This window comes from Oncorhynchus mykiss, chromosome 30, assembly GCF_057628025.1.
Source record: "Oncorhynchus mykiss isolate SJ-2025 chromosome 30, ASM5762802v1, whole genome shotgun sequence".
In the NCBI taxonomy this organism is placed as follows: Eukaryota; Metazoa; Chordata; class Actinopteri; order Salmoniformes; family Salmonidae; genus Oncorhynchus; species Oncorhynchus mykiss.
The window spans coordinates 22,329,890-22,336,648 of NC_143051.1; the positions used below are offsets into that span (position 1 = coordinate 22,329,890).

A 6,759-nucleotide genomic window follows, 5' to 3' on the forward strand; every position below is an offset into this window, starting at 1 on the left:
TGCAACACTCTCTACCGAGTTGCAAACTGCCTCTGGAAGCAACGTCAGCACAATAACTGTTCATCGGGAGCTTCATAGAATGGGTTTCCATGGCCGAGCAGTCGCACACAGGACTAAGATCATGATGCGCAATACCAAGCGTCGGCTGGAGTGGTGTAAAGCTAGCCACCATTGGACTCTGTAGCAGTGGAAACGCATTCTCGAGTGATGAATCACGCTTCACCATTTGGCAGTCCGACAGACGAATCTGGTTTTGGCGGATGTCAGGAGAACGCTACCTGCCCCAATGCATAGTACCAACTGTAAAGTTTGGTGGAGGAGGAATAATGGTCTGGGGCTGTTTTTCATGGTTCTGGCTAGGCCCCTTAGTTCCAGTGAAGGGAAATCTTAACGTTACAGCATACGTTGACATTCTGGACGATTCTGTGCTTCCAACTTTGTGGGAACAGTTTGGGGAAAGCCCTTTCCTGTTTCAGCTTGACAATATCCCCGTGCACAAAGTAAGGTCCATACAGAAATGGTTTGTCGAGATCGGTGTGGAAGACTGACCTGCACAAAGCCCTGACCTCAACCCGATCGAACACCTTTGGGATGAATTGGAATGCCGACTGTGAGCCAGGTCTAATTGACCAACATCAGTGCCCGACCTCACTTATGCAATTGTGGCTGAATGGAAGCAAGTCCCCGCAGAAATGTTCCAACATCTAGTGGAAAGCCTTCCCAAAAGAGTTGAAGCTTTTATAGCCGCAAAGGTGGGACCAACTCCATATTAAATGCCCATGATTTTGGAATGAGATGTTTGACAAGCAGGTGTACACATACTTTTGGTCATGTAGTGTATGTATTCTTCTTGGCCAGGTGGTAGAGGGCAGTGTGGAGTGCAATAGAGATTGTGTCATCTGTGGATCTGTTAGGGTGGAATGCGAATTGGAGTAGGTCCAGGATGTCTGGGACGAAGGCGTTGATGTGAGCCATGACCAGCCTATCAAATCAAGTCAAATTCTATTGGTCACATACACATATACACATATTTATTGGTCACATACACACATATTTTATCGGTCACATCCATCGATAAATCCACAAAATTCAGAATTTCAATAAGCATTTTCTCCCCGGTCAACAGCCCTGCACCCCCGACAGCAACTTGCACAAGCCGCCTCCATTTCTCCTTCACCCAAATCCAGATAGCTGATGTTATGAAAGAGCTGCAAAATCTGGCCCCCTGCAAATCAGCCGGGCTAGACAATCTGGACCCTCTCTTTCTAAAATTATCACCCAAAATCGTTGGGGGATATTACTAGCCTGTTCAACCTCTCTTTCGTCTAGTCTGAGATTCCCAAAGATTGGAAAGCTGCCGCGGTCATCCCCCTCTTCAAAGGAGGTGACACTCTAGACCCAAACTGCTATAGACCTATATTTATCATACCCTGCCTTTATAAGGTCTTTGAAAGCCAAGTTAACAAACAGATCACTGACCATTTAGAATCCCAACATACCTTCCCCACTATGCAATCTGGTTTCAGGGCTGGTCATAGGTGCACCTCAGCCAAGCTCAAGGTCCTAAATGATATCATAACCGCCATCGATAAGAGGCAATACTGTGCAGCTGTATTCATTGACCTGGCCAAGGCTTTCGACTCTGTCAATCACCACATTCTTATCGGCAGACTCAACATCCTTGTTTTCTCAAATGACTGCCTTGCCGGGTTCACCAACAAAACTAAATGCATGCTCTTCAACCAATCGCTGCCCACACCTACCTACCCGCCCGTCCAGCATCATTACTCTGGACGGTTCTGACTTAGAATATGTGGACAACTACAAATACCTAGGTGTCTGGTTAGACTGTAAACTCTCCTTCCAGACTCACATTAAGCATCTCCAATCCAAAATTAAATCCAGAATTGGCTTCCTATTTCGCAACAAGGCATCCTTCACTCATGTTGCCAAACATACCCTCGTAAAACTGACTATCCTACCGATCCTTCACTTCGGCGATGTCATTTACAAAATAGCCTCCAACACTCTACTCAGCAAATTCGCTGCAGTCTGTCACAGTTCCATCCATTTTGTCACCAACGCCCCATATACTACCCACCACTGCGACCTGTATGCTCTCGTTGGCCGGCACTTGCTTCATATTCGTCGCCAAACCCACTGGCTCTAGGTAATCTAGAAGTCCTTGCTAGGTAAAGCCCCGCCTTATCTCAGCTCACTGGTCACCATAGCAGCACCCACCTGTAGCACACACTCCAGCAGGTATATTTCACTGGTCACCCCCAAAACCAATTCCTCCTTTGGCCGCCTTTCCTTCCTGTTCTCTGCTGCCAATGACTGAAACGAACTGCAAAATTCACTGAAGCTGGAGACTCATATCTCCCTCACTAACTTTAAGCACCAGCTGTCAGAGCAGCTCACAGATCACTGCACCTGTACATAGCCCATCTGTAAATAGGCCATCCAACTATCGCATCCCCATACTGTTATTTATTTTGCTCCTTTGCACCCCAGTATCTCTACTTGCACATTCATCTTCTGCACATCGATCACTCCAGTGTTTAATTGCTATATTGTAATTATTTCACAACTGTGGCCTATTTATTGCCTTACCTACCTCATTTGCGCACACTGCATATAGACTTTTCAATTGTATTATTGACTGTATGTTTGTTTATTCCATGTGTAACTCTGGGTTGTTGTTTGTGTCGCACTGCTTTGCTTTATCTTGGCCAGGTCGCAGTTATAAATGAGAACATGTTCTCAACTAGCCTACCTGTGAAATAAAAAGTTAAATAAAAAATAAATAAATATTTTATTGCAGGTGTAATGAAATGCTTGTGTTCCTTGCTCCAACAGTGCAGTAGTATCTTACAATTCACAACAATACACACAAATCTAAAGTAAAAGAATGGAGTTAAGAAATATATGAATATTAGGATGAGCAATGTTGGAGTGGCATTGACTAAAATACACTAGAGTAGAATACCGTATACACATATGGAATGAGTAAAGCAGTATGTAAACATTATTAAAGTGACTAGTGTTCCATTATTAAAGTGACCAGTGATTTGTATATAGAACAGCAGCCTCTAAGTTGCAGGGTTGAGTAACCAGGTGGTAGCCGGCTATTAATGGCTATTTAACAGTGATGGCCTTGAGGTAGAAGCTGTTTTTCAGTCTCTCGATCCCAGCTTTGATGCACCTGTACTGACCTCACCTTCTGGATGGTAACGGGGTGAACAGGCCGTGGCTCAGGTGGTTGATGTCCTTGATGATCTTTTTGGCCTTCCTGTGACATATGGTGCTGTAGGTGTCCTGGAGGGCAGGCAGTGATGCCCCCAGTGATGCGTTGGGCAGACCGCACCACCCTCTGGAGAGCCATGCGGTTGCGGGCAGTACAGTTGCCGTACCAGGCGGTGATACAGCCCGACAGGATGCTCTCAATTGTTAATCTGTAAAAGTTTGTGAGGGTCTTAGGGGCCAAGCCAAATTTCTTCAGCCTCCTGAGGTTGAAGAGACGCTTCTTGTGCCTTCTTCACCACACTGTCTGTGTGGGTGGACCATTTCAGATCATCGGTGATGTGTACGCCGAGAAACGTGAAGCTTTTCACCATCTCCACTGCGGTCCCGTCAATGTGGATAGCATTTAATGGCTACAGGTGTGAGTGCTACAGGGTGATAGTCCTTTAGACAGGTTACCTTGGTGTTCTTGGGCACAGGGACTATGGTGGTCTGCTTGAAACATGTAGGTTTTACCGACTGGGTCAGGGAGAGGTTGAAATGTAAGTGAAGATACTTGCCAACTGGTCAGCGTATGCATAGAGTACGCTTCCTGGAAATCCATCTGTCCATGCGGCCTTGTGAATGTTAACCTGTTTAAAGGTCTTACTCACATCAGCTAAGGAGAGTGTGATCACATAGACGTCCGGAACCGCTGATGCTCTCATACGTGGTTCAGAGTTGTTTGCCTTGAAGTGAGTATAGAAGACATTTAGCTTGTCTGGTAGGTTTGTGTCACTTGGCAGCTTGCGTGTGGGTTTCTCTTTGTAATCCGTGATAGTTTGCAAGCACTGTGAGTAGTTCCAGTTCTTAGCTACACACCAAATAAGTAATTAACTACTGTAAACACTATCAATATTTGAATTTAGTTCAACTACCACCAAGCTACTGCAAAATGTGGTTAAATTACATGTAATTTAACTACTCCAATACCAGTTATTGCAAGAAAACTGCTATAAAATAAAATCCCAATTCATTATTAAAGGCGCAGTGACGTTTCCACACTATGAGGTTGGAATAATGTCGTTTTGAATCACAAATGGCCCTCAGCTGACAACATCCTTCACCCCATCCCATCTACTTCCTTCCATTTCCCCCCTCCCTACTCATTAATGCTTAAGAAATATCCCTTTGCTAATAAGCTATTTTTGTTTCTTTTTGACAATTTTAATGAAAACTATCACAGAAAGGTACTTTATAGTACCCATAAATAATTTGATATTGAGATCAAAATGGCTGCATTGGACCTTTAATGAAGCATACTCATTCACTCATCACCATTAGCAGCATCTACTAAATGTTAAATCTATTACCTGTCAGGTATTTTAATTGTCCGTAATGTCTACTTGTCTACTCTACTAAATGTTTGTACGGTCTTAAAATTGTAATTTTTCTAGTGTCTTTTTAGTTCTGTGTTGGACCCCAGGAAGATTAGCTAACATTATGGCATCAGCTAATGGGGATCCTAATAAAATCAAATGTTTTCCATCAGAGCACCAAAAAGCAACAAAAAGCCTCATACAGTAACATGTTAGTACATTTTTCCACCAGTGATGTGTTTCCATCAAATTGACATAAACGTTGATTAGAGTAAATGGCCTCTTTTTGGCATTGTAGCCTTCAGGGTAGTTTAAATGAAACCTTGTCAGTGGTGTTGTGGATTCTAGAGCTCTTCATATTTTCCCAGTGATTGTAAGTACTCAGTGTTCATCCTTGTACGTCTTCGCTTGACGTAAACACAAACAAACAAGCAATAACTAACCTAAACAGACCCCAGCTTCTTCCTACACTTGGTCTTCAAACTTCTAAAGGTACCACCTGGAGAGAAAGACATAATTAAATTAATTCACTGTTCACCCCAAACCATGTGTGTGTATGCTCAGTGTCTTCATGCATGTGTGCCTGCCTGCGGAATGTGTGTGTGTTTCCCAAGGGCGCAACTTTTCACAATTCTGAAATTGCATGTTTGTCATCCCCCTCCCCCAGTTTTATCATTGGAATGTGATACACAACGAAGAAACCGTGCGGACCATGCGGACGCCTCAGAGCGGTCGGTTAGGCTGTTTGGAGTGTTTATCCCACTGAAAATATATATATACGTAATTATGCCCCCCCCCCAACACACTTCTAAAACCAAAGTGGCACCCCTGGTGTTTCCTACCTGAAGTGAGCGAAGGCTCTGCTGGACAGAATGAGCCGCCAGGGCAAACCTCACCCACTCTTATCTCGCCAAAGAACTTTGAGTATGTGCCCGGAGCACACAGAGCAAACAGCCCACCTACAGGAGAGAACATAAGACAGGGTAAAACTCGTTGCATTGTGATTACAGCAACAGTCATGGACAAATGTGACTAACCCAGTGGCGGTCAGTGCCGTTTATGATGAGGGAGGACAATTTTATTTTCATGAGCATGGCCTTATTTCTATTACAGCATGTTGGATGACTGTCATTCATATTCCATTCACCCAGTTCAATGTAATGTCGAGAGGTTGAGGCTACAACAGGATACAAAACATGTCCCCTACAATCTAGCCTATGAATGAAAGGTTACAATGTAGGTGCACACAGATTGAGATACATTTTTGAGACGACAGTGACACATTCAATGCCACCATGCACACTCTTGCCTGCATCTAGCTTATCTAAGGTGTAATCATTAGTCCAACAGTTGCTAACGAGAGTTTCTATTGGACGAATTCGGGTATTTTCATCCCCGTTTCGTTGGCTTCCGTATAAGAAATGTTTTTCAACAGAATTGGCAGACTGAAAACACCCTGATCATAGCAGCCACGTTGTATTCATTTAAACCTCTATGCACTCGCCTCCTCTCACATTTTCTCTTTGTTTGTGAACTTCTATGAACAACACATCAGCTGTATGTGACCAAGGGAAAAAAACTTTCCAAGCCAACCCATATCATAACCACTACACACAGCCTACATTGTTGTCCCCATATTAGCTAAAGTAACGTCATGGTCAACATAGCTAATAGAACTAATGTTTTATTAAACCCACTACAATCATGCAGTAACGTTACAGTGTATAGTCAGTAAGCAGTTACACCGGCAGGCCCCGGTGGCAATAGTTTAATAAAACTAAAAGCTTACCTTGACTTGGAAGAGTTCCAGTGTTGTGTTAGATAGTCATAACCAGATAGCTAACATATAATCCCTCTGTTTGAGCCGGGTGTCTGAGTTACTAAATTAGCCAGCTGCATTTGCTAGCTAAGTAAGTGAAACTGAAAAAAAATTACAATCTCTCCCTCTCTTGCTTCTCCTTCATTTTTGAAGAAATGTATTTGTTGAAAACTGTTAAACTATGGTCTTTCTCTCTTTAAGTGAACTACGCACCACATGTTATGCACTGCAGTGCTCGCTAGCTGTAGCTTATGCTTTCAGTAATAGATTCATTCTATGATTCTTTTATTGGGTTAACAACATCTCAGTTCATGCTGCAAGTGTTCTGATAGGTTGGAG

General features: G+C 43.4%; 1 long non-coding RNA gene across 1 annotated transcript; it reads right to left on the reverse strand.

Annotated features, from left to right (window-relative positions):
* Window positions 1-4,515: 4,515 nt before the first annotated feature.
* Window positions 4,516-5,560, reverse strand: LOC118946514 (uncharacterized). The gene is made up of 2 exons (XR_005041387.2): window positions 5,444-5,560; window positions 4,516-5,100 (listed from the first exon to the last, which is right to left on the reverse strand). It is a non-coding gene; the product is annotated as an uncharacterized LOC118946514 (long non-coding RNA).
* Between the last annotated feature and the right edge of the window lie 1,199 nt (window positions 5,561-6,759).